Source organism: Myotis brandtii, unplaced genomic scaffold (genome assembly GCF_000412655.1).
Source record: "Myotis brandtii unplaced genomic scaffold, ASM41265v1 scaffold237, whole genome shotgun sequence".
NCBI classification, from domain to species: Eukaryota; Metazoa; Chordata; class Mammalia; order Chiroptera; family Vespertilionidae; genus Myotis; species Myotis brandtii.
Window position 1 is genome coordinate 1,209,090 of NW_005358943.1, and position 8,045 is coordinate 1,217,134.

Sequence of the window (8,045 nt, forward strand, 5' to 3'; positions counted from 1 at the left end):
AGAAAGGAAGGGAGAGAGATAGAGAGTTAGAAACATCGATGGGAGAGAAACATCGATCAGCTGCCTCCTGCACACCTCCTACTAGGGATGTGCCGGCAACCAAGGTACAAGCCCTTGACCGGAATTGAACCCGGGACCTCTCAGTCCGCAGGCCGACGCTCTATCCACCGAGCCAAACCGGTCAGGGCTTATTGAATTTTTATAGTACAGTTTGATGAGCTTTGATGTGTGTGTGTGTGTGTGTGTGTGTGTGTGTGTGTGTGTGTGTGTGTGTATTTTCTGTAATTATCATCCCAAACAAGATATAAGAATATTTCCATAACCCAAAAGTTTTTCTTATAATGCTTTGCAATGAACTCTCCATTCCAGGCTCAATGACCTGATTTCTGTCACCATAGATTAATTTTGCTTGTTCCAGAACTTCTAAATGGAATATATAGTATATTTACTTGGGTTTTTGGCTTCTTTTGCTCAGCATTATGGTTCTGAGATTCACTCATGTTGTGTAGTTCTTTTCTTTTAATGCTTAGTAATGTTCCATATACTTTGTTTATACATTTACCTGTTGCTAGTCATTGGTTTCCATTTTTTTGGCTACTTAGAATATAGCTGTAATAAAAAATTTTGTAGAAGCTCTTATGTTTACATACATTTTTCTCTTGGAAAAATAGCTAGGAGTAGAAACATTGATTAGAAACTACCAAGCTACTTCCCAAACTACTTACCCCATTTCATATTCCCACCAATATATCAAAATTTCAGTAGTTTCACATCCTTGTCAATACTTGGTATTGTCAGTTTTTAAAATTATAGTCATTAGGTAGTGGCTATGTAGTGATATCTCATTATCATTTTATTTTTCATTTTCCTGATGCTAATGATGTAGGGAATAATTTCATGTGCTTCTCTTCTTTTGAGAAGTTTCTGTTTAAATATTTGGCTATTAAAAAAGCTAAGTCATTTGACTTCATACTGAGCTGGAAGAGTTCTTTATATATTTTAGGTACAAGTGCTTTGTGAAATATATCAATTATAAATATTTTCTTTTAGTCTGTAGCTTACTTTTTTATTTTCTTAATGATAATTTATTTATTTTTTCTTATGGGTAGTGTTGTGTGTGTGTGTGTGCGCGCGCGTGTGTGTGTGTTTGTTAATTCTCGCTCGAGGATATTTTCTCACTGGTTTTTAGGGAGAGTGGAAGAGAGAAGATACAACAGAGAGAAACATCTATGTGAGAGAAACACATTGATTGGTTGCTTCCTGCATGAACCCTGACCAGGGCCCGGGACGGAAGGAGCCTGCAATCAAGGTATGTGCCATTGATGGGAATTGAACCCGGGACCGTTTGGTCTGCAGGTCGATGCTCTATCCATTGAGCCAAACCGGCTAGGGCTGGGTAGTGTTTTTTGTTGTTTGTGTGTGTGTGTGTGTGTGTGTGTGTGTGTCCTGGCCTTTCCTAATTTTATGAAGAAATCACTAGATTGTGTCTTTCACGAAATTTGTTGATTTGATCTAATTTATTGACATAAGTTTTCTCAAATATATCCTTAATATTATAAAAAACTGTGAAGGGTTGAAATTTTACTCCACTTGCAAGTTAATGAATTTGCCTGCTACAATTTTATGGATGCTAGCAGAAGACACAAGATTCTTGTGTCAGAGATGTTGGGTAATTTATTATTCACAGAAATAGCAGTAATCAGAGTATTAGCATTTCTTCACCAGTTCCCCAGATTCTAGCACCATAGGGGGACATGCAGAAGGCCAGTTAAATACCCACACATGCAGTGGGTTGTACTACAGGAGAAGAATAAATTTAGGGAACCCCAAATTTTTCACTGAGCAGTAATCATATCTGTTCTTTGTTCCAGAGGGAGTCACTATCTATATTTTCCAAGACTGTAAGCAAGCCTCATATCACTATCAGAATCTTCATCAGAGAGTTCCAGAATTAGCATAGATTAGCATAACATTTAATATAGTGAATAAGTATTCATATAGCACTTATTATTTGCCAGAAACTGGTCTTAGCACTTTGTAAATATCAACTCATTTAATTTTCATGATTTTATAATGTAGACATAATTAGCATTTCTATTTTGCTGATGAGAGAAAAGAGGTACTGAGAGTTTAAATAACTTGCTCAAGGATATGTGGCTAGTAATGGCACAGTCAGATCTGAATCTCAAGTAGTCAAACTCCAGGGCCTATATTCTTTTTAAAATTATTATTATTATTTAGATATGCCAAAGAGAAACTGAAAAGTGCTTCAAGTGAAAAGAGTACAATACAATAAGATATTTGAGAGAAAGACCATATTCATATTACTTTTATTACAGTATATTGTTATAATTGTTCTATTCTATTATTAGTTATTCTTGTTGATCTCTTACTGTGCCTAAAGTTCATCGTAAGCATGTATATAGGTAGAGCCATAATATAATAAGGTTTGGTATTATCTGCAATTTCAGGCATCCATTGGCAGGTCTTTGAATGTATCCCCTGTGGATAAGGAGGGGCTACTATAATAACAGTTAGGGAGCCCATTAGCCTGAAAGTCTTTGGAAGCACTCTGGCCAAGGATTCCATTTGGCCCAGCATTCTACCACTTAATGGAAGAGTCTGTTTTCCGATCCAAGCAGAAGATGAGCTGATTCAACTGCTAAAATATTTTCACATCTGACATTCTTTCAAGCTACATGCTTGAGTGCCTAAATTAGGTCTTCACCAAGCTCAATGGTTGTATGGCATTTTTAGTGCGTGCTTACTAATAAAAATTTATACGTGTCACAATATTTGGCCTTATATTTGCTTTTATTTTAACAGCTTACATATTAGTAGGACTATGGATAGAGTTCTCATCTACTATTAATTGCCAGAGATCAAAGACATCTGCTAAAAAGAACTAGAGAATTCCAAAAAGCTTAATTGGCGTAGGTCAGTTAGCAATGTCAGGTTTGTCTGACTCTGAACACATCTGCTTTTGTTCAGATTGTAACTAAGTTGTAATTCTTCATTCTGTACTTCCTTTAGAAAAAGACAACTCAATTATTTTGCTTCTGAAAGGGTAATACAAACACCTGGCAAAAATGTTCAAATTTACAAATAGCTAACAGTTTAAGAGAAGGTACGCCATTCACCCCTGTCTTTCAGTCCCCCCCTGCAGGAGAAATCACTGGCCTTATATGTTCTTCCAGAAATATTCCATGTATATTGTAGCATATAGTCTTGATCCTTAATGTGTCACTTCATGTCCCCAAATATATTTTGTGTTCATTAAAAAAGACTGTTAATTTATTTTAAAAGAAATTCTTTCACACTGCTTACTGTAGTTTCTCAAAAAGAAAACCCTCCACAAAAGCATATTACTATTTTCCATTTGAATAGGATGAATAATCAAGAGAAGAGGGAGTTGGATTAAATTAGGGTGGGTGATATCTTGGTGACCAAATATCTGAAAACTTTAGGCTCTTAAGTGAAATCACACACACACACACACACACACACACACACACACACACACACGAATGATTAACTTTGAATAAGAACATAGATTGACACATTTATGATTATACTAGAGGCCTGGTGCATGGATTTGTGCACTGGTGGGGAGCGTGGCCTGTGGGGATCGGCCTGCTGTTGGAGCACTGCTCATCCCAGTCAGCTGAGCAGCTGTGGACCCGCCCTCTGAGCAGACTAGTGAGGAAATTAGTCTAAGCTAATATTTCAGGGTAATATCTTGAGTAAAGGCCTGGAGGAACCTGGCGGAGAGCTTTGCACCTCAAAGCCACTCAGTGAATGTCCTTGATGTGTGATGCCAGGTCAGTGACACCATCAGGGATGTTCAGGGCGGCTGTGCTCCAGGATCCTCAGCTATCAGGACAGCCTCCCTGGTGGGGTCCACAGTCATGTCCCCTCTTGCCATCCACCTATGCAGATCCCCTCACTCTTTCTAGAACACACCTTAAAAGGCCTGCATCAGCTGGTGGGGTCAGGCCCGAGTCTGGATTGTCTCAGGTATTTGATAGGTACAGAGACTCGGCCTCAACCCAAGCCTGCTAGTGGCTGCTCCTGCTGTGGGAGCAGCTGCCCACCCCAGTCAGCCGAGCGGCGCTCCCACTGTGGGAACACACTGACCACAAGGAAGCAGCTCCTGCATTGAGCGTCTGTCTCCTGGTGGTCAGTGTGTGTCATAGCAACTGGCCGACAGGTCATTCTGCTTGTTCCGTGGTTCGGTCGCTGGGCTTTTATATATATAGATGCCAAATATCCTCAGATTTCAGTAGCTTTGGTTTCAAATGAGGCCATGATAGCTTATAGATTTATTTTGTTAGCTGGTTAACTCACACCTGCATAACCTCTAAGACTTCCCAGTTATTCCTGGGATTCACATGTGTTCATACCATCCCTTTCATGCTATTTCATTTATGTCTGCTTATTGAGTGCTGCTGACAGCAAGGTCCTTTCAAGTGGCCTCTGTGGGAACTCTGCTTCTCTATATAGCACACTTTCTTGTAATGCTCGCAAATCTGAAAAATCTCCAATGTACCAAGTATTCCTGGGTTGCTCTGCATTTTTATTCTCACATTGGAGCCATGCTGTGTTATTTGCAGAAATGATAAAATGCCCTTTCTTCAGTTCTGCCTTGGACTGTTAACCTGGGTACCAAGCTCATGAAGGCCCTTGTGTAAACAGCTAGTTTGACCCTTCTCTGTAGCCCTTTTGTCTGTGATAGTTCAGATGGAGTCCCTGTGGCAGGCTGCAAAATGGACTAGATACCGTCCTTTGCATTTGTTCCTCTCTGGGCTCAGGAATCCACATATAAAATTGTTCTTTTTTGTCTCCAATATCCCATTGGGCTCCTACAAATGCATGTTGAAGCTGGGCAGTGCAGGGATGGGTGCTGGCAACCAAACAACTCCTTCTTAGCTAGGTAACATTATAGTTGGTTTATTTAGTGGAAATATAGAACATGGCTTACCAAAATAGCTGGCATAATGTAAGGCTTACATCTTATTTGATGTTATTTAGAACTTTATAATTTGGAGTATCTTTATAACATCAGCATATTTCTTAATCTTTTTAAGTGAAGTATCTTTGAGCACTGGGTTGTAACTAACTGTGGTTGTCTGGTTAACATATTAAGTACTATGCTGAGATCAATGGAGACATAGTCTGAATACTGATTTGATAGAAATGCTTCACCGATTTTACTAGAGCTGAGCCAAATTCATTAACAGCCTAGATTCATTAGGAAGGCCCCATTAATTCAAGGACAATAAAATAAAGATTAAATTCTTTAATTGTATTTTATAAAGCATTACCCATTAATCAGAATTTGGTGTATTTGGTTTTAAGATTACTTCTCTTTAAACCATGAATCTCTTCAGAGAACACATTTGTTAGTTTACTTACCAAATATTTATTTGTGCTAGTGATTGTATTGAGAGTTTTGGGACTATGTGAATTGCAGGATGGGTTTTAAAAATCATTACCCTTTCCTAGGTAAAGTGCGTACCCTCTCCTCCCACGGTTCTGCCTTATTCTAAAGCAGGATAATAGAAAATGGTACAATGGGAAGAGAAGGAAATTCCTTAGACAAAGCATCAGAGCTATGCAGTTAGATGAAGCTGCTTCCTCTGGTCCTGGCAGAGAGAGGCAGTGTCTGTTTGTTTCTGCTTTCTGCACACAAGACGGGCTGGAGGGGATAGAGAAGTGGAATTAGAAAGGATGGGCAAGTGGTAAGAAATAATGGGAGGAAGAGAGAAAGGAAGAAGGAGACCAGAAAGAGAGACCTGCTGACATCCCTCTGAACTAGACTCAAAGGAACTGGCGGTGACTCCAGGAAATGTAAAAGGCTGTTTTCCCCATCTCTACAAGCTGGGTTTATCCTTGTTGTTCTCTTAATATATTTATTTGTGTGCAGTGTGCTTTTCAGCTGAGGCAGTGCCCAGGCATCTTCGGGTCTTCATAACCCTCACAATCCCCACCAGAATGTTGAAGCCACTTAAGCAGCCTACGTGAAACCAGGGAAATAACACTTTAAACAAAGTCACCCATGTTCTCCCTGCCCCTACAGCCAGATTTCTCAACCCCTTCTTTGTAAAAAATTCTATAGCTTACTTCTTCCGCCCTACAAACACTTAATGGCGCACCTAAAGGGTTATACCACATGAATAAAACACAGTGTCTTCTTTTTGAATGATACAATTTAGAAAAAAGAAATGACATTACACAAATAGCTAAAAATCAGAAAATAACCCTTGTTAACTACTGCTATATGCTGGGAACAGTGCTAAAAGAAACATGAAGATTTGAAAGATATTGTAAGCTTGACTCATTTGAAGTATGTATGGGTCAAGGGAAAGGAAGAATTAAAAATACGATGGGTTAAATTCCAGAGGTCATGTTTAAAATGGTGGTGTAGAAAAAGACCCTGAGCTAGTCTCCTCCCATGGACACAGTAAAACTTCAATTACATATAAAACAACTCTTTCTCTGAAAAAGACCCGAAGACTAGCAGAACAGCCATTCCACAATGAAGACAAGCAATACTGAGATGGATAGGAAGGGCAGAGATGTGGTCTTGTCAGGACCCATACCCTCTGTGTGGTGACCTGCAAGCAGGAGAGAGATAAAAAGTATGCAGTTCCTCCCCAATGAGTGAAGGGTTTGAGCCCCACAGCAGGCATCCCAGGCTAGGGGACCTCCACCAGTGGGATTTACGTATGTCTGGGAGGACCAAAGGGTTTTAGGAAACTGAGACTCCACTCTTAAAGGGTTCATGCACAAACTCACTCATTCTTGAGTCCCAGAGCAGAGGCAGCAGTTTAAAAAGTGCCTGGGCCCATATCTGAAGGAGAGTCATTGACTGATCCTAGTGTGTGTGATAGGGGCGGGGTCTTGGAATCTTCCAGGAAAGGAGGCATTGATGGGTGTCAGTTTTTAACTCTCTTTCTACCTTGTTAGCCGGGCGTTGGCAATCAATTATAAAAAGAAAAATGGAAAATCACAATATGCGAGACTAAACTATTGAACAACAAATGAGTCAATGAAGAAATCAAGGCGGAAATAAAAAATACTTCAAGATTAAATATAAATGGAACTACAACATTCCTAAATCTATGGTATGCAGCAAAATTAGTTATGAGGGAATTTCATGGTGATCCAGCCCTATCTCAAAAAAAGAGAAAGATTCAAATAGTCTATCTCTACCTAAAGGAACTAGAGAAAGAAGAACAAACCCTAAAGTTAGTGGAAGAAAGGGAATAATAAAGATCAGATCTGAAATAAATGAAATAGAGACTAAAAACAAATTTGAAAAGATTAATGAATCAAGAGCTGGTTCTTTGAAAAGATACATAAAATCAACAAAGTCAACAAAAAACAGAGGGCTCAAAGAAATAAAATTAGAAATAAAAGAGAAATTGCAACTGATACCACAGAAATACAAAATATCATAAGAGGCTATTATGAACAACTAGAGCAGTGATGGCGAACCTATGACATGCATGTCAGAGGTGACACGCGAACTCATTTTTTTGGTTGATTTTTCTTTGTTAAATGGCATTTAAATATATAAAATAAATATCAAAAATATAAGTCTTTGTTTTACTATGGTTGCAAATATCAAAAAATTTCTATATGTGACACGGCACCAGAGTTAAGTTAGGGTTTTGCAAAATGCTGACACGCCGAGCTCAAAAGGTTCGCCATCACGGTGCTGTCCTCTCCTCTGTTTTTACTCTTTTTACTTATGCTCTCCCCTCTGTCTGAAGTGCCATGTCTTAGTGGCTGCTGGCTGGAGGTGCCTCCCTTCCCCACGGCTGCCTGCTGATGCTGCTGCAGCCGCCTGCTGCCGCCAGCGGCCCCACCCCCTGATCGAACTCCTGGTCAAGGGGACAATTTGCATATTAGGCTTTTATTATATAGGACTAGAGGCCTGGTGCACAAAAATTTGTGCACTCAGGGGGGTCCCTCAGCCCGCCCATGCTCTCTTGCAGTCTGGGACCCCTTGGAGGATGTCCACCTGCTGGCTTAGGCCC